The 26,496-nt window shown below is 42.1% G+C and overlaps 1 long non-coding RNA gene across 1 annotated transcript in view; it reads right to left on the bottom strand.

The window, feature by feature from the left end:
• The window catches only part of LOC308627068, an 18,328-nt gene extending 7,418 nt beyond the window's left edge, over window positions 1–10,910 (bottom strand). The window contains exon 1 of the long non-coding RNA XR_014017346.1: window positions 10,784–10,910. This is a non-coding gene — a long non-coding RNA (uncharacterized lncRNA). The remainder of the gene's footprint in view (window positions 1–10,783) is intronic.
• Window positions 10,911–26,496: the final 15,586 nt, after the last annotated feature.

Below are 26,496 nucleotides of genomic sequence, written 5' to 3' on the forward strand. Positions count from 1 at the left end.
GGGGTCTTTTGTGTCTCCATACAAATTTTAAATTTTTTTGTTCTAGTTCTGCAAAAAATGCCATTGGTAATTTGATAGGGATTGTATTGAATCTGTAGATTGCTTTGGGTAGTATAGTCATTTTCACAATATTGATTCTCCATCTGTTTGAATCATCTTTAATTTCTTTCATCAGTGTTTTATAGTTTTCTGCATACAGGTCTTTTGTCTCCCTAGGTACGTTTATCCCTAGGTATTTTATTCTTTGTGTTGCAATGCTAAATGGGAGTGTTTCCTTAATTTCTCTTTCAGATGTTTCATCATTAGTGTATAGGAATGCAAGAGATTTCTGTGCATTAATTTTGTATACTGCAACTTTACCAAATTCATTGATTAGCTCTAGTAGTTTTCTGGTGGCATCTTTAGGATTCTCTATGTATAGTATCATGTCATCTGCAAACAGTGACAGTTTTACTTCTTCTTTTCCAATTTTTATTCCTTTTATCTCTTTTTCTTCTCTGATTGCCGTGGCTAAGACTTCCAGAACTATGCTGAAAAATAGTGGTGAGAGTGGACATCCTTGTCTTGTTCCTGATCTTAGAGGAAACACTTTCAGTTTTTCACCATTGAGAATGATGTTTGCTGTGGGTTTCTCATATATGGCCTTTATTATGTTGAGGTAGGTTCCCTCTATGCCCACTTTCTGGAGAGTTTTTATCATAAATGGGTGTTGAATTTTGTCAAAAGCTTTTTCTGCATCTATTGAGATGATCATATGGTTTTTATTCTTCAATTCATTAATATGGTGTATCACATTGATTGATTTGTGTATACTGAAGAACCCTTGCATCCCTGGGATAAATCCCACTTGATCATGGTGTATGCTTCTTTTAATGTTTTGTTGGAATCTGTTTGCTAGTATTTTGTTGAGGATTTTTGCATCTATATTCATCAGTGATATTAGTCTGTAATTTTCTGTTTGTAGTATCTTTGTCTGGTTTTGCTATCAGGATGATGGTGGCCTCACAGAATGAGTTTGGGAGTGTTCCCTCCTCTGCAATTTTTTGGAGAGTTTGAGAAGGATGGGTGTTAGCTCTTCTCTAAATGTTTGATAGAATTCAACTGTGAAGCCATCTGGCCCTGGACTTTTGTCTATTGGAAGATTTTCAATCACAGTTTCAATTTCATTACTTGTGATTGGTCTGTTCATATTTTCTATTTCTTCCTGGTTCAGTTTTGGAAGTTTATACCTTTCTAAGAGTTTGTCCATTTCTTCCAGGTTATCCATTTTATTGGCATAGAGGTGCTTATAGTAGTCTCTTAGTATGCTTTGTATTTCTGCGGTGTCTGCTGTAACTTCTCCTTTTTCATTTCTAATTTTATTGATTTGAGTCCTCTCCCTCTTTCTTGATGAGTCTGGCTAATGGTTTATCAATTTTGTTTATCTTCTCAAAGAACCAGGTTTTAGTTTTATTGATCTTTGCTATTGTTTTCTTTGTTTCTATTCCATTTATTTCTGCTCTGATCTTTATGATTTCTTTCCTTCTGCTAACTTTGGGTTTTGTTTGTTCTTCTCTAGTTCCTTTAGGTGTAAGGTTAGATTGTTTGAGGGTTTTTTTTGTTTCTTGAGGTAGGCTTGTATTGCTATAAAATTCCCTTTTAGAACTGCTTTTGCTGCATCCCATAGGTTTTGGATCGTCGTGTTTTCATTGTCATTTGTCTCTAGGTATTGTTTGATTTCATCTTTGATTTCTTCAGTGATCTCTTGGTTATTTAGTAACATATTGTTTAGCTTCCAAGTGTTTGTGTTTTTCTATGTTTTTTTCCGTGTAATTCATTTGTAATCTCAAAGCACTGTAGTCAGAAAAGATGTTTGATATGATTTCAATTTTCTTAAATTTACCAAGGCTTGATTTGTGGCCCAAGATGTGATCTTTCCTGGGGAATGTTCTGTGCCCACTTGAGAAGAAACTGTAATCTGCTCTTTTTGGATGGAATGTCCTATGACTATCAATTAAATATATCTGGTCTACTGTGTCATTTAAAGCTTGTGTTTCCTTATTAATTTTCTGTTTGGATGATCTGTCCATTGGTGTAAATGAGGTGTTAAAGTCCCCCACTATTATTGTGTTACTGTTGATTTCCTCTTTTATAGCTGTTAGCAGTTGCCTTATGTACTGAGGTGCTATGTTGGGTGCATATATATTTATAATTGTTGTATCTTCTTCTTGGATTGATCCCTTGATTATTATGTAGTGTCCTTCCTTGTCTCTTGTAACATTCTTTATTTTAAAGTCTATTTTATCTGATATGAATATTGCTACTCCAGCTTTCTTTTGATTTCCATTTGCATGGAATATCTTTTTCCATCCACTCACTTTCAGTCTGTATGTGTCCCTAGGTCTGAAGTGGGTCTCTTGTAGACGGCATATGTATGGGTCTTGATTTTGTATCCATTCAGCGAGCCTGTGTCTTTTGGTTGGAGCATTTTATCCATTCACGTTTAAGGTAATTATTGACATGCATGTTCCTGTGACCATTTTCTTAATTGTTATGGGTTTGTTTTTGTAGGTCCTTTTCTTCTCTTGTGTTTCCCACTTAGAGACGTTCCTTTAGCATTTGTGGTAGAGCTGGTTTGGTGGTGCTGAATTCTCTTAGCTTTTGCTCATCTGTAGAGCTTTTGATTTCTCCGTCGAAGGTGAATGAGATCCTTGCTGGGTAGAGTAATCTTGGTTGTAGGTCCTTCCCTTTCATCACTTTAAATATGTCCTGCCACTCCCTTTTGGCTTGTAGAGTTTCTGCTGAGAAATCAGCTGTAAACCTTATGGGAGTTCCGTTGTATGTTATTTGTCATTTTTCCCCTGTTGCTTTTAATAATTTTCGTTTGTCATTATTTTTTGTCAATTTGATTACTATGTGTCTCAGCATGTTTCTCCTTGGGTATATCCTGCCTGGGACTCTCTGCACTTCCTGGACTTGGGTGGCTATTTCCTTTCCCATGTTAGGGAAGTTTTCAACTATAATCTCTTCAAATATTTTCTCGGGTCCTTTCTCTCTCTCTCTTCTCCCTCTGGGACCCCTATAGTGCAAATGTTGTTGTGTTTAATGTTGTCCCAGAGGTCTCTTACGCTGTCTTCACTTCTTTTCATTCTTTTTTCTTTACTCTGTTCTGCGGCAGTGAATTCCACCATTCTGTCTTCCAGGTCACTTATCCGTTCTTCTGCCTCAGTTATTCTGCTATTGATTCCTTCTAGTGTATTTTTCATTTCAGTTATTGTATTGTTCACTTCTGTTTGTTTGTTCTTTAATTCTTCTAGGTGTTTGTTCTTTAATTCTTCTAGGTCTTGGTTAAACATTTCTTGCATCTTCTCGATCTTTGCCTCCTTTCTTTTTCCGAGATCCTGGATCATCTTCACTATCATAATTCTGAATTTTTTTTCTGGAAGGTTGCCTATCTCCACTTCATTTAGTTGTTTTTCTGGGGTTTTATTTTGTTCCTTCATCTGGTACATAGCCCTCTGCCTTTTTATCTTGTCTATCTTTCTGTGAATGTGGTTTTTGTTCCACAGGCTGCAGGATTGTAGTTCTTCTTGCTTCTACTGTCTGCCCTCTGGTCTTCTCAGAGTTCTTATACAGATTAGTCATTTTCATATTTCTTAGACCTTTGGACCTTTGATTAATTTCAAAGACTAAAATATGAAAATATTTTAAGTATATCATAAATGCTTAGAAATGCTTTTTTTTTTTTTTTTTTTTTTTTTGCGGTACATGGGCCTCTCACTGTTGTGGCCTCTCCCGCTGTGGAGCACAGGCTCCAGACGCGCAGGCTCAGCAGCCATGGCTCACGGCCCCAGCCGCTCCACGGAATGTGGGATCCTCCTGGACCGGGGCACGAACCCGTGTCCCCTGCGTCAGCAGGCGGCCTCTCAACCACTGTGCCACCAGGGAAAACCCTGAAAGGCACATGATTTTTATATACACTTATGCCTTAACATTAATTTGAAAACAGGAAATACATGTTTAACATTCAATCATAATTTGAAAAATTTGAGAAATAAACCCTCATGAACAGACAAGATTTTATAAAGCTGTTACTTGTCAGCTGTTGGTTTTAACATTTATAAATTAGTAGTTTTGGATTTCATCTGATCACTGGAGGCTTGAATATTCATTGAATGGAGTGGCCACAGGAGAACTTTCCTAGTTGAACCTTGGGGGAAACATGCCTAAATTGTCATATGCATTTTCTAAAATACAGAAAATGTAATATATATTGTATTTCATTCAATCCAAGATGCTGTCAATGTAAGACTTACCATCTTACTATAAAAGAGAAAATGCTTTAGACTGTCTATGAAACAATACTTTAAAAATCACAATTATAATAAGTCCTATTCTGATTTCAGGATTGTTGAAAAGTGAGAAATGTGTGTTTTAGAAGTGATGAAATATGATCTAGGTATGAGAAATGACAGAACAGGGCTAATCCTCTATGAAATGAGAGTTTGAATAAAATATTTTTGATGGTACATTCATGTATTCATTATACAAATGTGTATTAGGAGTCTATCATGTATTAACTACTTATTGTAAAGATGTCTGTGAACCTAGCCAATAAGATTTATATTCCCTGGGGCAGGAATATTACTTTTCTTTTAGTACAATGCACCTCATAGCTATTTATTGAAAAGGCACACATCAGGCATTTTCCTTAAAACGGGAATGTTGATGCCAGTCTTTTATTTTTTTAAACACTTGATGAATTTTTTAAAAAGATTTAGTTATTTACTTATTTATTTCAACTATTTTTGGCTGTGTCAGGTCTTAGTTGTGGCACTCGGGATCTTCGTTGAGGCATGTGGGATCATTTGTTGCAGTGTGCGTGCTCTTTGTTGCAGCACGCAGGCTTCTCTCTAGTTGTGGTGTATGGGTTTTCTCTTCTCTACTTGTGGTGCGCAGGCTCTAGGGCGTGTGGGCTCTGTCCTTGTGGCATGCAGGTTCCAGAGCGCGTGGACTCTGTGGTTTGTGACGTGCGGGCTCTAGTTGAGGCTCGCAAGTTCAGTAGTTGTGACGTGCAGGCTTAGTTGCCCCGCGGCACGTGGGATCTTAGTTCCCTGACCAGTGATCGAACCTGAAACCACCAGGCAAGTCCCAATCCCAGTCTTTTAAATGCAAGTCTTTTAAATGTGCACTGAAGGAACTTTAAAATGTTTTTCATTATAATAAAAATAATATGAACTTATTATAAAAAGACAACAGTTAAAGAATTCCTTTACCCAAGAAGCAGCCACAACTATTAGTTTGGTATAGGTGTTTCTAGAGAAAAGAATGATATAATCCCATTTTCTAGAAACACGTGTTTATATATCTAAACATCTCAAGATATCCTCAGGTGGGGCTATTCATAAAACAAAGGCTCCTATTCTAGTATGAGTAATTACCATCCTCCCGTCCCCAGTATAGCTGGTTTATAAACACTAAATTTTAGGGACTTCCCTGGTGGTCCAGTGATAAAAAATCAGCCTTCCAATGCAGGGGATGTGTGTTCGATCAAGAGAGCACCTCAACGAGAGAGCCCATGTGCTGCAAACTACAGGGCCCATGCGCCCTGGAGCCCGTGCATCACAACTAAAAGCCCACATGACGCAATGAAGGATCCTGCATGCCTCAGTGAAGATGCTGTGTGCCACAACTAAGACCCGACGCAGCCAAAAAAATAAAGAAAACAAAATAAAAAATTAAAAAAATACTAAATTTTAAAGATATTTAATTTTAAATTATTTTAAAATACATATTTAAAATTTTTTAAATACTTACTAGCTCATCTTAAATCTACACCCAACTCCACTGGCATAATTGGCAGAACATTCCTAAGAATGTTGTTTCCTAGGTGTTGGCTTCAGTTGGTCTGTATAGATAGAGATTCAAGAAGAGTGAAGGCAGATTTAGGGCTATGTCAGTTATGAATGTCACTTTAGGTATAGTCTTTTTATGGGTCATGAGGGCTTTAAATAAAAATAACTGAACAATCATAATAACTATTTTACAGAACTGCTTTTTGTGGCTTTTTGGTAACTACTTTCTTGTAGCAAGGATCTTGAGATTTGAAGAAACTATTCTTCACACTGTGATTTCAGAAAAAGGAATTCCTGTATACAAAATAAACTTTTTGTTCTAATAATTGTTGTCAGGGTTGAGTAAAGTTATTTCAAACAGAAGGAATTTAAATAGTGCAGGATATCAGAAGGCTGAAAGAGCAAGAAGTGGATGTTTATGTAACCCAGAGATTAATAATTTAAGAAAATGACTACCATCTTTAAGGTTAGAGACAGTAAAAGAGAAGAAGTGGTATTATCAGAATCTAGGATCTTGGAGACATCCTTAGAGGGCTAATGCTTGGAGGCCTGATTAATTCCCAATGCCCAATGGTAGAGCTTGGACAGCCAAAGAGGTGGGTGCTCAGACTGCCTTGAGGGTAGATGAGGCAGCGCAGCCAAGGCTGCGGCTAGTACCTCTGATGGGGCCCAGCAAGGCAGGAACATTGCTGTGCACTGCTGCTAGAGGGATGCCAAGTCAAGTGAGTTTTCTTCTCTGTACATCCTGCCTTCCAATCTCTTGCCAGTGCCTTCCATTCATGGAACCTAACTGAAAGCCAGTTGGCAAGGAAGTCTGGGAAACATGATTCCTAGCTCCAGCCTACAGTGTGGTGTATAAAAAGGTAGACTTGGAGCTAACAGACACCAGATAACTGGAAAAAGCATCCTATATTAAAGAATAAAGTAGAACTTTGGTCTTCAGGGATTTAGCATTCACAGTTTCAACTGTATATAAGCAGCTGGCTGGTCCATAACATTGTAATTTTCTTAAGGCACAAATTCACTGGTATGCTGAGTGATTCGGCTGCTAATGTTATCGAAATAAGTGTATGGACCCTGCTAGGGCCTGCCTTGGCGGGGGAGGATTCTTTTTCCCTTCAGGTTTGAGTAGTTGAATAATGAAACCAAGCTTCCAACACAGCACAAGCTTTATTCAGTGGCCAAAGAATGCACAAGCTGGAACTAAGTTCACAGATCAACTTCTCACCCAGCTGGCGAGAGTGATTTAATTTTAAAGAATAAAGCTAAAGGGGGGAAAAAAAAAAGCTAAAGGGAAGTGAGGCATAGGCATTAGTTTACTGGGGGGAAGGGGCAGGGCTTTTTCAAGGGAGTAGGGTGTCACCCCCTTTTTATCCTTTTTTGGTCCTTAATGTCTGGTCCTGGCTGTTGATAGGTGTGTGCTAATGTAGTAAAATCAATGTATAATGAGACTCAGGGTCTGTTGGAGGTAAGATTTGTTGCCACCTTGGTCCCAGCTGGTTCCATCTGTTTTTTTTCTTTTTTTGTGTGTGGCTTCCTTTCTTATCTCTGGACCATTTAACTTAAAGATTTACGTTCACTCCTGCTAAAGGTGGGGGTAGTTGGCAGGTTCTGAGCAAGGACACTCCTGCTAACAGGGGGTTGATGGGTTTTGAGCAAAGACCTGGAGCCGTTCTGGCAACATTAAGTCCAGCATCCTCATTCCCACAAAGTTTTCTTGACCTCTCTTCTTGTCACATGGACTTTAGTACTTAAGAAGTGTTCAACATTTTTGTGTTGGTGATGCAAGTGAAAGAGGAATGAAGTCCAGGATAGCATGGGACTCAGCAGTGGGTATCATTGGTGGGTTCCCTACAGAGATTCCAAGCTGACAGTTCATGGAGGTGTCTGGTATATAAGATGAGTGGATTTTATTATTTAAAAATTGGGGAATTCAACATTAAAATTGAGATTTTCAGGTTTTTTTTTTTTTTTTTTTAAGAAATTGAAAGATCCAGCAACATTGGGCTCACATTCCCTCAAGAAAACAATTTGCCGAATCTAAGTTCTGAGTAGTGGCTGCCCCTTGTAGGCAGGGAGATACCCTGCAGGGCTCCACAGTTCCATTTTCCTTCATTTAGTCACTTTCATTTGCCTGTCTGTTCCCTTTATGTATCTGAATTGCAGGCCCTGCTCTATATGTAAAAAGAAAAAGTGATTCATGAAACTAGAGAGTACCCTAGAAACTACAAACATTGCCTTTTCTTTATTTTTTTTAATTTTTATTTTTTGGCTGCGTTGGGTCTTCATTGCTGCACATGGGCTTTCTCTAGTTGCAGTGAGCGGGAGCTACTCTTCCTTGTGGTTCGTGGGCTTCTCGTTGTGGTGGCTTCTCTTGTTGTGGAGCACAGGCTCTAGGTGCAAGGGCTTCAGTAGCTGTGGCTCGTGGGCTCTAGAGCACAGGCTCAGTAGTTGTGGCACATGGGCTTAGTTACTCCGCAGCATGTGGGATCTTCCCAGACCAGGGATCGAACCCATGTCCCCTGCATTGGCAGGTGGATTTTTTTACCACTGCGCCACCAGGGAAGTCCCAACATTGCCTTTTCTGTTGGAAATGTGATGTTCTGGGGCTCCTTCAGTTAGGATTCCTTTGGTTACAAGTGACAGAAACACAAATTGAAGCACCTGGGCAAAAGTGAAGGTATTGGTTCCCATTATCAAAGTGCGTAAAGACAATGGTGGGAGCCACCCCAGGGATGATGGAAACCAGACACTCTGTGACTTTATTTTATATTGTGGCTTCTCCATGAGGCTGGGATGATGGATGCTCACATCCTTCTTGATCAGATAGGAAAAGGGCCTCTCCTAGTAACAGTGAGAAAAAAAATCCTGGAAAAGCTAAACTGAGTGCCCAGTGGGTACCTTGTGTGGATATCTTCAGACCAATACAGGGGAGGATGGATACTAGTACTGTCCACTTGGGTCAGTTCCCCCTTCAGACCAATCTCTGTGATAGAGAGGTAGGGTCAGCCCCATTCAGAAGGGGGAGGAACAGTTTCCTCAAATGAAGAGAGGTATGGTTACCAGAAGAAGGAGGAAGAGAAAATAAATGTCTACTCCAAGGGGTATTCAAAAATTGGGGATGTAATGAACATCTGATTGTCTTCCTCATACATTGTATAAGACTGCCCAAATGGCCTCAATTCTCTACCCCTTCCTGTATCCCCACCCTTTGCCATGTAACTTTGCACCTCTTCCCATCAAGAGGGACTTGCTTGGCCAAATAGTCAGTGAAAGTGACACCATGTCAATGTCAAGCCTAGGCCTCAAGAGGCCTGAGTTTATCTGTTCTACCTCTGAGAACCTTGCTCAGCTACCAGGTGGACACACCCAGGCTAGCCTACTGGAGGAAGAGTGACCATATGTGACAGAATCAAGCTGTCGTCGTAGCTGAGCCATCTTAGAGCAGTCAGCCGCCAGCTGACTCAGCAGTTGATTGGCGATGCCCGGGCAAACACTAGCTAAATGAGGCCAGGTGACTGCAGCCTAGCATGGCTCAGACCAGAAGAACCACTGAGCTGACCCAGAGACTCCTAAGCAATGATAAGTCGCTGCATTTTGGGAATGGTCCGATATTCACTAACAGCTACCTGACATGACAAGTGTCTGCCTTCCAGTGTATTAAATGTAGCCTCTGAAAGTTGAGCAGGAGAGATACAGATATTTACATCACTTGTTCTTTTGTGGTAACTGAGACAAAAGACAAACATTATTATGTAATAGGACGGACTTTTTTTTTTTTTAAAGGCCACAGCTACTTCTCTGCAACAATACAGTCATTGCAAAATGATTAGTAGCAAGATAACTGATTTTGAAATATCATAAACTACACAACATAACAATAGTAGGATAGATGCACACATGAGGATAAAGCTGTACCATGGGGATGGAAGAGAAAGGGCACCACAGGTTAAAACAAGCTGTTCTTAGCTATGTGCCTCCCTCTCTTAATCACCTTGTTCAGTCTCTTCACGTTCCATCTTAAGTCAGATACTGCAACCTACGGACTGGTTATGCATTTTGTATTAAGTATTCTCTCTTTTGGACCCTCTTCTTCTTGCTCATGCCTGTAGTCATTTCATTATGAGATTAAACATCTACTAGGGAATAAGAGAAGAAGGAGGACTTCCAGTAGAAGAAGCCAGTTTGGTTAATGACGAGTAGTTCTGTGAAGGATCAGTGGAAGAAGTCGAATTTATCTCTCCTTTCAGATTTTTATACTGCCTTTCTCTGCTCTCTTACTACAGATCATAAGGAGTTGACCATAAAAAAAAAAAATCCCGCAGGAAAAGTTTAGGTTAGTTAACCAGAGTCTAACCTGCTGGGATAATATCAGAGCCTAACTGACCTGGGGGAAGGGAAATACCCAACTCCAGCTGGCTCTAGCCATCCCGACCCACCTAAGGGGGGAGGAAAAAACCCCCAGAAATAAGTGTGAATTTCACAGTGAACAGGCACAGGCTCATTGAAAGATGGAGACCTAATCATAGAACAACAGAACGCTTCCCCTTCCTGACACCTCACCACCACGTTGCTAAAAGTCTATTTATGGTAGTTCCTTTTACGAAGTATATCACATTCAGCTACTAAGGAAAAAATTACAAAGCATACCAAAAGGCAAAACCCACAATTTGAAGAGACAGAGGAAGCATCAGAACTAGACATAGTAGGGATGTCGGAATTATCAGATTGGGAATTTAAACCCACTCTGATGAATATGCTGAGGTCTCTAGTGGATGAGGTAGTCAGCCTGCAAGGACAGATGGGCAATGTAAGCAGAGAGACAGAAATTCTAAGAAATGTTTAGGTAACTTAAAACATTCTTCTGACACTCACCCTAACTTAAAATTTCCAATAGTCAAGATAAAGATGTAAAAGATATGCTTTTTCCTTCACAGAAAGGCACTTACCAGTTCCTTCTTAGAAACCGGAAGACAGGGCTTCCCTGGTGGCGCAGTGGTTGAGAGTCCGCCTGCCGATGCAGGGGACACGGGTTCGTGCCCCTGTCTGGGAAGATCCCACGTGCTGCGGAGCAGCTCGGCCCGTGAGCCATGGCCGCTGAGCCTGTGCGTCCGGAGCCTGTGCAAAAGAAACCGGAAGACAACTTGTTTTTAAATTATTACTCCATTCTTCCTGTGTCCTCACCCCATTCTAGGGCATCTGGGTCATGGCTGAGGTGGCAGTGTGGCAATTGGTTGGATGTTTCTGCCCTTCTTGGCTTCCCATTTCTGGAACCTCAATTTCTGAGTTTTGAGTTTAATCCTTATTTTTGGGTTTTGTCCCTCTGGCTTCACATGGCTCAAGCTGGGCTAAAGGTCCTCATTATTTATTTTATTTTATTTTTTATTTTAAAGATTTAATTTTATTTATTTTTGGCTGTGTTGGGTCTTCGTTGCTGCATGCGGGCTTTCTCTAGTTGTGGTGAGCAGAGGCTACTCTTTGTTGCAGTGCGTGGGCTTCTCATTGCAGTGCCTTCTCTTGTTGCGGAGCACAGGCTCTAGGCGCACGGGCTCCAGTAGTTGTGGCACACGGGCTCAGTAGTTGTGGCATGCGGGCTCTAGAGCGTAGGCTCAGTATTTGTGGTGCACGGGCTTAGCTGCTCCATGGCATGTGGGATCTTCCCGGACTAGGGCTCGAACCTGTGTCCCCTGCATTGGCAGGTGGCTTCTTAACCACTGTGCCACCAGGGAAGTCCGAGGTCCTCATTATTACTGAGTTAGGAATAGCTCTCAAGGGGCTGCAGTCCCCCTGGTATGGAGTTGGGTTCCATGGTCTACTCCTCAGCGTTCTTCACTCTTAGGCATTCATGAGGACCGAGAAAAGGAGGGTCTGGAGTCTGAAAGCTGTACTCTCTACACTAGTCTCGGGAGTGAGGAAAAGTCTGTTGCTTTGAGAACACAGTCCCCTCAGGGTTTGTACCATGTAGCAGCTAATGGGGGACAAGTTAGGCAGAGTCCGTGCCTTTAAGGAGTTATGTATCATCTGGCTTGAAATCAACAGGGACACGCACACAAATATGCTCTGCAGTGAAATGACAAAGCATGATTAACTGTTTCTCTTATAGTGATGCTTGTAGGGATGCAAGAGAGGGCAGCGCCCCTACAGCTGGACTGCTGCGGAACTGCCCTGCTTGGCCCTACATCTTTCCAAGCAACCCAGTCCTTCCGTTGCTAGGCTGTGTAGCTGTGCTCCTAGACTAGTATAGACAAGGCTTTGCCTGGAGAAGGTTAGAAGAGAATTTACATGGATAAATCAGAATAGGATTTGTATGAATAATGCAGACACTAAACATGGTGCTTTCTTTTTGCCCGATAGGATTCCTTAGAACACTTGTGGAAAACAGATACCGTTGTTATTCTTACTTCACAGAGGACGAAACTAAAGAGAGGACGAAACTAAAGAGTAAATGACTGGCCCCAGGTGGTACAATCGGCAGATAATGAAGCCGGAACTTGAACTCAGGGAGTCTGAAACTTGAGTCCGAATGCTTAAGCTCCATCCTACACTGCCTCTTGGCCTTATGAGATCTCTGCTCACTCCTTCTTCCAACAGGGTAGTTAGTGAGTCAGAGCTTTTAGGAGGTGAATGTAAGTGAACGAAACAAAAACCTGAACCAAATCCCAAATAAACAAAACCAAATCAACAAAGTTCAAATCTAAAGGTCTTTCCCCCCAACCCCCGTCTACAACAGCAGTCACCATTTTCTCCACCAGATGGCAGTAATTCCACATAGTTTCTCTCCCTTTTAATTCTGTTTGAGCAGCCACTGAATAAATGGGTAATATCGTTTTGTGTTACAGTTTAGAGGAATCTGATAACAGCCTCCTCACTTGCCAATATTCTATATTGAATTAAACTCAGAAAAGCAGTTAAGGCTACACAAGCTCTATAAAAAACCAAAATAGTGACTTCTCCTCCCCCCTGCCCCCCAAGGTAAGGCTGCCCCAAAGCACTCACAGAAGGGTACGCATGTGGACGCGTACATATTTACTATGTACATGTGCTATGTACACGTACATTACTATGTACATTTACTAATGTACACACATATTTACTATTCCCCCTCACATCCACAAGTGGACACACACATACACACACACACTCCAAGGAGGAATCCTTTCTCAAGGAATCCCTTAAAATCCTTCAGGCTCTAAGTAGGAGTTTTTCTGTGCCTGTTTCATTAGATTACCTGCTGATCTTTCCTTTGTAAGAACATTACAAGTTATTGGTTTAAAAAATAAAAATCACTGCATTTCAGGACCTCCAAAGCTTATAAAAAATTTTCCTTCCCTGAAATTCACTGAAAAAGAATAATTCTTTTCTTAGCTTTCACATACATTAACCTATGCCCATTTTCCCAAAACTATTACTTTATTGGTGTTTCTCTTACATCTACTCTTTACACTCCTCAGTAATCCCTTAAAGTAGCTGACTATTTCTCACTGTAAGAGCCATATTCCAAAGTATCCAAAAATTTAACGGTCACAGGTAGCTGTATAGTCATGATCCTCTACCTTCAAGTATCTCCGTAAAAACAGAACTTTCAACTTCAAGCATTTTCCCTGTTTCAGAAAGCACCCCTTCCTGGCTAAATTTGGTATTGCAGCTCAGATCTAGTTAATGCTCAGCCTCAAAAAAGCAATAGAGCTTCTTTTGTAACTATATGATCAGGAGGTAAAAAGGGAAATTATTTTTATTACAGAGTAATTTCTAATTTCATATTACACTGGATGCTGTGAATCTAGCCACATTTAAAATCTTTATCTTACCAAAACTTTCCCTGTCATTTAATTGGGGCATCCCTGAGTCCTAAAATTTTGCTCTTATGAGACTATGTCTTTGATATTATAATGGATGTTAATGGGGAGGATAATGTACATTTTGGAAAAAAACTGCCCTATGATCAACTTCTCAGGAATAAATCTATTTCATAATGTGGGCATTATTTATGATTCATAAGATAAACCTGTTTTGAAAATCTGAGCTGTTACTTTAAAAAAGCTAAGTGTTGGCAGCAACGATAGGATACTTAGAATTATACAAAATTTTGAGAGAGTCAAAGATATTGTTGATGAAGATAATACGTTCATTCCACCTCTATCATCAATGTTTCATTTCTTAAAATCCTATGAGGTTTTGTTCTGCAGCTTAAAAGAAGTTTATTTTGGGAAAGTAAAGCTGGGAAGAAAGAGAACAAAAAAGGAAGGAGTGGAAAATAATGTATATTTATCTTCCTGGCTCATATTTGAGCTCCTCTGGAGAGAGGATCAGGACCAGAAGTTGACAGAATTATTTTACTTGAGGACTACCTTCCAGGCAAGAGGTGATCCCAGAAGTTGATAAAACATCGAGAGAGACTTTGTGATTCTCTGTGCATAACAGAGCTGCCTTGGGGACCAGACACCAAAATATGAGGCGGAGCTAGGAAGGAAGCCACTCCCCTCCACCCTGCGGGGAGCCCAGCGCTGTCCGACAGCCGGTCTGGCAGGCTGGGTTCCCTGCAGGCAGCACTGGAGTCCAGGGCGACCACTGGAGCCTCCTGAGGGGCAGTGGGAGCACTGGGCCTTCCCCACCTAGGGGGGCTTTATGTGTAGTGGACAAAGGAGAGCTAGAGATGGAAAAGACAGAGGTCACCCCATGCTGACCGCAGCCGACAGACTGGTCTGCGGGCATGTACAATGGCATCTCTTTAGGGACTGACGGGAATGTCAGGACAGGTACAAGGCCAAAGTCTGGACATCAGACAAAGGTGGGCTTAATCACAATTTGTTTCTAAAAAAATTAAATAAATCTCTCTGTATATAATAATAGAAGTGTGATATGTACATATGTTGATAATAGTCATGGGCTAATGAGGTCTGGGATATTTAGGCAACATCTAGTGTAACCAGCAGCTTCAACAGTAGTGCACTGTACCACGGGAACAGGTGTAATTTGAACAGTTGGCACTTCTGCACGAAAGGGATAGAGCATGGGATGCACCCTAGCGTCTCTATTCCAATTCCATCCAAGATCGTGTGGGATGGAGAAGGGATGTAAACATGGGGAGCGGGGCTGAGAATTTTTTCAAACTCATGCCTGCAGCTTAACTGTTTACTTCTAGAAGATACTTGGCCATTGATCAGGGTTAACCCAGGACTTGGCTCATTTCTTCTGAAAAGGACAGGTCAGTTTTCACAATAGCCCGTCAAACGTCCAAAGCCATGAAGAACAGAGCCAGGAAATGAAAGGTGATAAAACTATGGATCCTGGCTGCTGCTATTCTCTGCACATCTGCAGTGCTTCTCCACACAGGCCGACTTCAATGGAAGCTCTGTGCTTGCAGAACTGCCCGGGGACCTGGCCTCCTCACCCCTCATCACATTCTGAGGTGGGCGACACCGGCTTTTGAATCGGGAAGCAATTTTAATATCAGTCATGTTTTGATCCCGCAGGCCTTGTTTCATCTGATTAATAAGCTATGCTTTCAAGGCCCTACCCGTTTGCTTCCCTTGGTACCTCCCCTCCCCAAACCCATCCTCCAAGTGTCTACAGACAGGACGCTCTTTTCCCGTGACCCAGCCCAGCAACAGGATTCAGCACAGCCCTACCCAGAAGGACTAGTCTGGTGCAGGCCTGACCTTGCCAGGAGGAATTTCTCTCTCCAGCTGGAATTTCCTTCCCGTCTACCTCCAGGCCTTTCCTGCCGGCCAAACTCCCCTTTGACCACCCTGAATAAATCTTCCCTGCATCCCTGACAGCTGCTGATTTGGCTTCTTTCTTATTTTTTTAATTGAAAGTAAATCTTCAAAGCGGCCCAGGCACCTAAGAAGCTCTGCTGAGCGCTTCAGCTGGGCCAGGAAGCCTCAAACAGAAGTGCTGGGGTTGTGCGTGGGGGGTAGGAATCATGGGGCTTTGTGGGCAGCCAGGGCCACTAAGCTTTCAATTTAGCTTTTCCATTAGAAGGGAATGTGGGCAAGGATAGAGTGGTTGCAGAGAGATTTTGAAAGTGGTTGAGGGAGAGATGGAGCGAGGGGATGGTGGAGGAATGAGGAGGGGGGGAGAGGAGGTGTGGGGAGAGAGAGAGACCTGCAGAGGGAGGTGTGAGTTCACAGGCAGAATGCATATGCAATTTATAAGAGAAATCTGGGGGTGTCTTTGTGCTGCCTAGTTAGACCATTGGGAGTACTTCTCAGAAGTAAATTAATCTAAAAAGGCATATTCAGATCTAACGATCAGTTTGTAACACAGAAAGCAACAACGCAGGGATGGCACAGAGAGTTAGGAGTCAAGATTCTAGATTTCATTCTAGGGTTTTCTCTTAGTTACTCTGCATTTTGAGCTGGTCATTCAGGTCTCTATATTGTCCCCTGCCCACCCAACAACTTACTATAGAAGACTTGAAATATTTAGAAAGGTTGAAAAAATAACACCTTTATATCCACAACCTAGATTCAACAATGGCTTACGTTTTTTCCGTAATTGTTTTATCTTTATCTCTATGTCTATCTGTATACATTCTCTCTCTCTCACACATACACACACATTTTTGCTGTATCACTCAAAATAAGTTACGGACATCATGACACTTCACCACTCTAAATACCTTTAAATACTCCAGCATGCATTTCCTAATAGGACATTCTCCAACATAATCACAATATAACCATTACACCTAAGAAAATTTAAAATAATTTCCTAATAACATTTAATATTCAGTGCATATTAAAACTCTAATTGACTCCAAACTATCTTTTATAATTGACTTTTGTTTTGAACCAGGAGTCAAGCAAGACCCGCCCATAAATTTGGTTGTTAGGTCTTTTTAGTCTCCTGTTCTCTCTTCTCTCATTGAGATAGAACCTACATTCAAAGTGTACAAATCTTAAATATATACCTTGATGAATTTTTAAAAATAGGCTTTTATAGCAGTTTTAGACATTGGTAAATTTTTTATGTAGGTATACCCTACATAAAACAGATAGACAAATAGAATATTTCCATCACCCTGGAAGGTTTCCTCATGCCCTTTCTCCATCAATATCTCCCCTTCAGCATCCCCCAGAAGGGGTGAGGTTATGAAACAATTGGGACTCTCAGATCCTTTTTTTTGTTTTTTGTTTTTGGCCACCCCACGCGGCATGCAGGATCTTAGTTCCCCAACCAAGGACTGAAACTGTGCCCCCTGCAGTGGAAGTGTGGAGCCCTAACCACTGGACTTCCAGGGAATTCCCAACTCTCAGATCTTTTGGTTGGAAGTCTAAATTTGTTCAACCACTTAGGAAGATTGTTTGCCACTATCTAATACATTTCGACACATATGGACTATGACCCAGCAACTCTATTCTTCAGTATACACTCAAGGTAAACGATTACATATATCACTATAAGACCTGTGCAAGAATGCTCATAGCAACTTGATTCATCTTTTCTCCAAACTGGAACTGTCCCAAATGTCCATCAGCAAGAAAATGGATAAATACGTTGTGGTGTATTTATACAAAGGAATACTACATAGCCATAAAAAGACAGATATTGAATCATGCAGAAGCTTGGGTAAGCTCAGATACTACCTTGAGCAAATCAAGCTTGATACACAGAGTACATACCATATGAACCCTTGTGGATGAAGGTGAAAAACGGGCAAAAATCTATTGTGAGAGAAGTCATTAGTTTCCTTTAATTAACAATCAGCACTTTTTCTTCATAACTTTTTTTTCAAGTATCCTTCCTTCTTCCTTCCTTCCTTCCTTCCTTTCTTTCAGCTGTGCTGGGTCTTAGTTGTGGCACATGGGATCTTTTAGTTGTGGCATGGGGACTCTTAGCTGTGGCATGTGATCTCTTAGTTGCAGCATGCATGTGGGATCTAGTTCCCTGACCAGAGATGGACCCAGACCCCCTGCACTGGGAGCACAGAGTCTTATCCACTGGACCAGGGAAGTCTCTCTTCACAACTTTTTTTTTTTAAGAGACTAGGTGAGTTGTTTTGTAGAATACCTCCCGTCCAGGATTTGTCTGACTTTTCCTCATTTAACTTGACCCTTCACAACTGAAGATCCATGAGAGGATTGAGCTCTATTGTCCTAAGGCACCCATTTTATATAGCAAATTAAGTTCGATCCCATACATCTAGAATAGTACTAATTATGTGCGATTCTTGGGAGAATTGAGTAAATCGTCACTCAACTCATTTTCTGTGATCTGTGGTTCAGTTGAGGAACCCCAGTTGAAAAAGGCTTCCTGAAGGTTAGGTCTTAAGGTAAATTAGAGTCAAATTAAACATTTTTGGCAAGAATACTTTACAGGTGGAAGTGTGTACTTCCTACTATATCATGCTGAGAGGCATTTAATGGCAGATTGTTCCTCTATTAATGATGTGGATGCAGAGTGCAACCACTCAGTTAAGGTGGTGACAGCCAGGTTTCTCCATTGTAAAGGATGTTTTCCCAAGTCTCCATGGCTTAACAACCTCATTTGTCAACATGAAGCACTCACAGGTCAGTATCTCCCACTTGGTGGAAAAGTTTCTTTCCTGCAAACATGGCTGCAAGGTAAAATTGTTCAAAGCAAAATGGTTATTTCACCTATAGAGCTTCACCTTAAAATGGGAGCTTCATACCATGGAAAATACGTCTTAACTGTAATAGAACGTTTCTAATCTTTGAGATTTTTAGGTAACAAATGAATTCCCTTCCTACTTGAGATAATTTGATAAACATACCATATTGGCTATTAAAATTGCTTAGATTTAGGACATGTTATAAGGCATTTATATGCATTTTGATGGTGATTAATATTTTGGGAGGTAGTGTTTAGGTCATTGACAGAAACTAAATTAAGGATTTCATGTATATACCTAGATCTTAGACTCAGAAGTGATGTTTTTCAAAGCATTTTGTAGTTTTAAAAAATTACTATTAACTCATTTCTGTACTCTAACTTGATGAAAGAGTGGTTGAAGCATGAATATCCACTGACTTCAAGGGAAAGAAGTAATTTCAAGTGACTTAGATGGATTTTGGTGCACTAATCATCACATCAACCCAGAATAGTTTGGTGGAGAAAGCCAAGGGTCGCACTTACTAGTTGAGTAACCGTAGCCAACCCACTCTAAGCCTTGACATCCTGTGGCAGATTAAAGATGGCCACAGATTGGTTGATATCCTTCCCTTTAAGAGTCTGGCTCCATGTTTGCTTCCCTTGAATACTGGTGGGCTCTGTGATGGCTTTGACAGATAGATACAGCTCAAGTGATGATGTGTTAGTTTGTGGACCCAAGCCTGGAGAGACGGGAGAGTCCTGCTTTTTGGAACACCCACTTTTTTTTTTTTTTTTTTTTTTTTTTTGCGGTACGCAGGCCTCTCACTGTTGTGGCCCCTCCCGTTGCGGAGCACAGGCTCCGGACGCGCAGGCTCAGCAGCCATGGCTCACGGGCCTAGCCGATCCGTGGCTTGTGGGATATTCCCGGACCGGGGCACGAACCTGTGTCCCCTGCATTGGCAGGTGGACTCCCAACCACTGTGCCACCAGGGAAGCCCCAGAACACCCACTTTTGAAACCTAGCCACCATGCTGTAGAAAGCCCAAGTAGCCACGTGGAGGGGCCCACGTGACAAGAACTCTTGGCTGACATGCCAGCCTCAACTTGCCAGCCATGTGAGACAAACATTCTTGGGAGTGGATCCTTGGAAGTCCTTACTGAGTCACCCCAACTAATGCTGCATGGAGCAGAGATGGCCATCCCTGCCAAGCACTGTCCATAATTGCAGACTGGCGAGTAAAATAAGTGAGTGTTCTTTTTAAAACCACTAGGTTTTGGAGTAGTTTGGTATTCAGCAAAGACAACTGCAATAATGCTCATTTGCAATATGCTGATAAACCCACTTGTTTTGTACACACAAAAAGGTCCACTAGGATAGGGTATATAAAAGTGCTTTGCCAACTAAAAAGAAATTCTATGCCAGTGTAAGGTGATAGTCTCTGAATTAACTAATAGAATGGAAGGATTCTGTAAATATGATTGCTCCGAAGTTGGCATATTACTCTAATTTCTACTGACTCCACCTCCTGAGGTTAAAACAGAACCTGTCACTTTTTCTTCATTATGGTAAAATATACATAAAAATAGTTTAAATGGTACATTTTATGTTCAGTCTACAGTTTCATGACATTAAGTACATTCACACTGTTGCACAAACATCACCACCATCCATCTTCAGAATTCCAGTTACTTTTGATACCAGAATCTATCTTCTTAACAAGTGTAATATTCTATTCTAAATGTGAAGTGAAGCTACATCATCTCAGCACTGTCTATGACCATGACAATTTAACGAGTGAGCCCATATGCTGTAAAGATAGGTTTCTGGAGAAACTATAAGAAATGGTGCAACCCAGGATCTGCCATTGAACCTGAGAGCACCCTCTTCCCAGAGCCCGTCCCATTCCTGCAGAACTTCAATTAGTCATTAGTCAGCACTGGGATGGGGGAATATTTAGACAGAAGTGAGCACTTGTTAAAAAGAGCCAAGGGAGCAAGTTTTCAAAGCTCCAACACTCCAATGAAACCGTTTTAGATATAAGTAGGCCCTCTGGAGTTAGCACGCACACTTACACCTGGACCCCACCTGGACATAATTAGTTTCCCTGCACTCAGAGTGGAGAAAACACCGAAGAAAATGACGTCAAAAAACTGAGCAATCTGTCATGATCTGTGTTTCACAATTAAAGCAGCGTGCTTTCTGGAAGAATTATGTAACACAGATGACATGGTATTTAGATAGCCAGGACTGGAAAACCATCTGGTAATGTTTGACTTTATGACTATATGGCTGTTTCTTGCGTTGTATTGTATACTTGGGGATGGAAGACATGGGAAGGAAAGAGGAAATGCTCTTAGTTGATCTGTAAGAAGACCTTTTATCTACGTGCATATTGAAACAGGACTTTGAATTCTAAGCGAGCTGAATCCTCCGTGCTTGAGGACCAAAATATAAAGCAGGCAAAGACTGGGTGGACCCATCAGCCAACAGCTGCACACACAGGGCCAGAGAACAGTTAATATATTATACCACGAAACAAGTGGGAAAATACATTCCGGAGCCTTCTGTGAGCCACCCCCCGTCTCTCTCCTCCGGGCCCTCAGGATCGCACCCACCTCCTTTGCACTGTGTCCCTTTTATCAGGCTGTTCCCCACCCTCCTCTTGCATGAGGATGCACGTGGAAACTAAGCCACTGTTTCCCTCACCAGATGATTTCAGTCATTATTGAATCAGCGCTTATTGCCCAACCATGGGGTGCCAAGCAGTCCTAGTCTCTTTGGGGGGGCGGGTGTTACATAGGAATAACTAGAAATAATTTACAAGCGCATCAAGAGAGACACGTTCACAGGCAACAATAAGGATAGAATAATAATGTGTTACCCAATGAGGTTCCTCTCGCCCGAAAGGCAGCCCACACGACTGACTGAGGTGCCGAGGTGTGCAGCAAAGACAGGGTTTATCCGCAAGGCAGCCAAGCAAGAAAGCAGAAGAAGCTCAAATCTTCCTCCCCCAAGGCAAGGGGCGGGAGTGTTTATATGAGGTCACCAGTAAAGCAACAGGGCGTTCTGAAGCGCAAGGAGTGTCGGAGGAGCGACTGGAAAAAAAGCGCGGTAACCTTCCTTCTGCGCAGGCTCAGGAGGCCGCAGGCTTCTTCAGGGTCCAAAGGTCACCCAGCGGACACTCGCGCATGCCCAGTTGGAGGGGCGGTGGTCCTCTCCAGTCAACCGGCTCAGCTTGAACGAAGCGCAGCTGACTCCCAAGTTTCTAGAAAACAACTCGGGCAAACAACCTATTGTTTAGGCTCCCTGCCACTTGGAGGACATGCAAGCCTTAAATGACCTTGATTAGTGAAGGCAGGTGAAGTGGATTTAACCCGTGGTTTTAAGTGGAGTCGCTGAGGCCAGGCAGAGTGGACCCGGGTGTCTGAGTCGCTCCGCATCCTTCCAGGCCAAGCGCCGCATCCTTACCTCCACCGGAGCAGTCGCCACGGTCATAGTTCGCTCTCTGCCCCGAGACTGCCTTCTTTAGGGGGCTAAGGTTCAGGTTCCAGCCACGTTCAGTGGGTGCCTGTCGGTTCCCGCCGCCACGCCCCTGCTTCACAACCCTGGGAGACGTCGCCATCAACGCTTCAGGGATGACGGGAATACGTCCCAGCGCCGACAAACCTGGTGCAAGGCCAGGGGATGAGCCGGGGCTTCAGGTGCGTGTGGTTTATAGCGGGCTCTTTAGGAAAACCGGGGGGAGAGAGGGCGGCAGGGGAGGGAGGGAAGGAGTTGAGCAAAGTGTGGTCTCAGGTCAACCCAGTCCTGGCCTGCGGAGGGGGGAGGGCTGGGGACAGGTCCTCTGGAGAAGTTGTCCCACTGGGGCCAAGGAGCCCCAGAATTGGTCACTGGCCAAGGGGGAGGGGCCGTGGGTGTGGGTGACATCATCCTCCAGGCTCTGGGCCAACACGGTGGCCACACGGGAGCGGGTCGGGCACCCGGCAGTCAGCATGTGGGGGGCCCCACGTGAGCCCAGGTGTCCTGACTTCACCGCTCGCTTTCTGAGCCAGCAGCAACCCCCTACGCTTCCTTTGCTTTGCTGTCTTTACCAGACCCCGCCTCTCCCAGTGCCCCTCACAGTCACTGCCCCAATCCACCCGTGTGTGCTAGGAATTAGTGGGAAGATGAAAAGTCAGTGCTACATAAAGGTGCAAAACGTTGTATTTAGAAGAAATGAATTCTGATTGGTGGAAGGGAAAAGAAGAGGGATGGCCTCACAGAAGAGCAGTTTTGAAGGTGGACTAGATGGGGAAAGGGAATTCTAAACTGGAAGAAGGCACTTTCGAGGGAAAGGTGATGCCCTTGAGAAGTAAAGAGTAAACCCCAAAGCTTAGTTTGAAGGTATTTGGAAGGATACCCTGTGAGATGGGCCTGCAGATATTATTTGGGTCTGATCATTGAAACTTTCAATAGCATCCTTTTAATTCTTTAAAAAATATGATTTAATTTTATTCTCATGCTCTTCTGTATATTCGAATTGTCTGCAAGTCACAGGAAAAAAAAAAAAGAAAGGTATGTCTATATTGTAATTGGGCAAAGGCCGACTCTCATACTGTCCCTTGACATTGGTTCAGAACGGGAGAGGACGCTCCTTTGGGAATAGAAGTGAGGCCCAAATGAAGTTTAGTCTTAGGCAGTAGAAACCATTCAGACCTTTGAGGAGGGGAGTGATGTGATTGGAAAGTATTTCTGGATATTGTGTGGCAGTGGTTTGAAGAAAGACCTAGAAGATGAGGGATGGGCATCTGGGAGAAGAGTTACAGTTGTTCAACAAGAGATGACAAAAGGTGGGGCCCTATTGACTGAGATGACATCTTTGGAGATGGAATGGAAAGGATTCGGTGACTGGATGTAAGCAACAAAACAGGAAGGATCGAATTTAGGTCGGACATTTCTTGAATGGATGATCAGGAGGTTGTTTGGTACCATTAATTAAATGGAGAAACTGGGGACAGGTTTTGGAGGTAGATTTTTCAGTTCAGTTTTACGTGTTGGGTTTGAGATAAGGGATGGAAATGCTAAGCGAGGATGTTTAAAGAAAGATGGAAGTAAATCAGAGAATTCTGAGGACTGAGGGCTGGGCACATACACTGGGGACTCATCAGCCGTAAATTCAGTATGAGGAAGAAATAGAAGGGGAGTAGATTAATTAGTGGGGAGACACAGAGCGAGGCAGGAACTGGCTGGCAGCTCAAACCCTGAGGAATCTCTGAATTCAAGGATCAGGTTGAGGAAGAGAAGCCACTGCCAGAAACTGGGAGGGAACAGTGTTCTGGTACTCAAGTGGGGAGCGAGATTTAGGAAGAGGTTGGTCAAAATCCTCCACGGAAGGGAAGTATGACTAGGATTGCCAGGTAAAATACAGGGTGCCCAGTTAAATTTGAATTTCAGATAAACAGTGAAAAAATGTTTAGTATGAGTATGTCCCATGCAGTGTTTAGGACATACTTATGTTGGGGATATCCAAGTATTGCATTGGGCATACTTACGAATAAAATACTTACAAAATAGAATAACAAATAAAAATTGTTAATCTGGAATTACATTGAACTGGGCATCTTGTAATTTTGTTTGCTAACTCTGACAACCCTAAAACGGCTTGAACAGAAGGAAGTCATTAGTGAACTCGCTGCTTTGTCCCAATGAGCTCAGTTCTCTTAGCCCCTCTTTTACATATGGGTGAGATGACAGGAGGCCCGTAAAAGGGGCCTGGTTCTATTGTTAATAAGGCTCCGGGTTCTGTTTCCTACACACCTGCCCAAATTTACTTCTCCATTCTGTTGTATCTTTGCCTCCAACTCCACCATCACCTCTCTGCCTGTGCTCTCTGAATTTACTGCTTCATTGATCTTCCTTGGTGTCTGGAGGGTGTGCAACACTGGGCAGTCCCTTTTCACCCATGTTCACCACTTCAGGAGGGCAGCTAGGACTGTGAGAGTTTCAGAGTCCGTATTAGATGAGCAACTAGAATGGATGAATTTAAACTAATTTGTCAAGAGCTCGTGTGGTGAGGATACGGGATGCTAGGTTGAGGACAGAAGCAGGTTAAGAAAACTTAAATGTTTCTGACTTCAGAGGGACAAGAGCAGAGAGAAAGGATAGCAAAGCTGATGGGGCATTTTAAGAAAAGACTCAAGCAAAACAGAGTTGGGGTAGAGGCAGGCAGTGAGGGGAGATAGTCTTGAAGAAGAGACAACAGGAAAGGAGACAGATAGTAGATGAAGATAAAGACACATTTTGATGGGGAGGAGAGATTTGAGGAGCTCACATGAATTGCTTTTATTTTCTCAGTGAAAGGGGAATTGACCTTATTGGTTATGATATCGAGTTGGTATGCAATTTGGGAGTCTGGAAAAAAGTGCATATATTTGATTTTTACTAGCTTGAGTTACAGAGGTTGGATTTTTTTCCCCTGATATTTGACTTCAACTTCTGGAGACTTCCTCACACACAGGATACGAAATATATTACTGTTGTGTGCCTATGCTTTATTGTCACCCATGGGTGACTCGCCAGTTCACTTGATATTGTCCCTTAATAGGAAGCAATTAGCATGTTTGCAAGTGGTACAGATCTGTGTGACCTTAGGGTCTGCAGTGCCTTCCCTCAGTGTCACAGGACGTAAAGTGAGACCACCAGAAAATATCTGCAATTAATGCTGATCTACATTAAGTTCCTTATGGGGTGGTGGTATATTTTCATACCCACGCTGGAGAATCTCCTTCTTTCTTTCTACTACTACTTGTGAAAACTGCTACCCCAGACTCTAAGGGTTAAAATGGTGCTGGGCACACCTACAAGGATGGCTATAAAATAAAAAAATGGAAAATAACAAGTGTTGGTGAGGAAGTGGAAAAATTGGAACCCTCATGCATTGCTAGTGAGAATGAAAAATGGTGCAGATGCTACGGAAAACAGTTTGGCAGCTCAGTTCCTCAAAAAGCTAAACATAGAATTACCATATGACCTGGCAATTCCACTCCTAGGTATATACACAAAGGAATTAAAAGCAGGGACTTAAACAGGTACTTGTGCACTCATGTTTATTGCAGCATTATTCACAATAGCCAAAAAGTGGAAACAACCCAAATGTCCACCAACAGGTTAATAGGTAAATAAAATGTGGTATATACATACAATGGAATATTACTCGGCTTTAGAAATTCTGACACATTCTACAACATGGATAAACCTTGAAAACATTGCTAAGTGAAATAAGACATTTATGTAAGGACAAATATTGTATGATTCCACTTATACGAGGTACCTAGAATAGGCAAATTCATAGAGACAAAAAGTGGAATAGTAGTTACCAGGAGCTGGAGGGAGTGGTATGGGGAGTTATTGCTTAAAAGTTAGAGAGTTTCTGTTGGGGTGATGAAAAAGTTTTGGAAATAGTGATGATGGTTGCATAACATTGCAAATGTACTTAATGCTACTGAACGGTATGTTTGAAAATGGTTAAAATGGCAAATTGTACATTATATATATATATTTCACCACAACTTAAAAACATAATATTTTATCGTACCCAAAACCATTAAATTGTACACTTAAAATGGGTGAATTGCATGGTATGTGAATTATATCTCAATAAAGTAGTTGCTTATACCTTAGGGACACTGTTCCTTCACTCTGCATTCAGGCCACAGAGACCATGAAAAACCTGAACGGAAAAATAATAAAGTGTGAGTCATGGGGGAGGGAGATCTCTTCACAGCTTGAAGAGATTCAGATAATTAACTCAGAAACTTGCCATGCTTAAGAGACTGAAGGCCGTGGGATATGACAGAGGAAGAGTGGGTGTCTCAGAATCCTATTTTGTATTGTACTGTATTTTGTATTGTTATGAGTAGGGTTATTCTACTGAAAGGCTTTAGAGAGAAAGCTACCAGCATGAACTTCTTTAGAGAGACGTCACCATAGTCAGGATTTAGTAGGTTTTGGGTTGTCGTTTAAGGGTAGCCACCTGTTGGGTGTCAACCTGAGCTGTCACTGGCCTGAAAAGCAGCAACGTGAGTTTGAGTTGAGTCTCATGAGCCATGTTGCCCTGCTGTTCTG

The sequence above is a fragment of the Mesoplodon bidens genome (assembly GCF_964165515.1).
Source record: "Mesoplodon bidens genome assembly, chromosome: 13".
Classification (NCBI taxonomy): Eukaryota; Metazoa; Chordata; class Mammalia; order Artiodactyla; family Ziphiidae; genus Mesoplodon; species Mesoplodon bidens.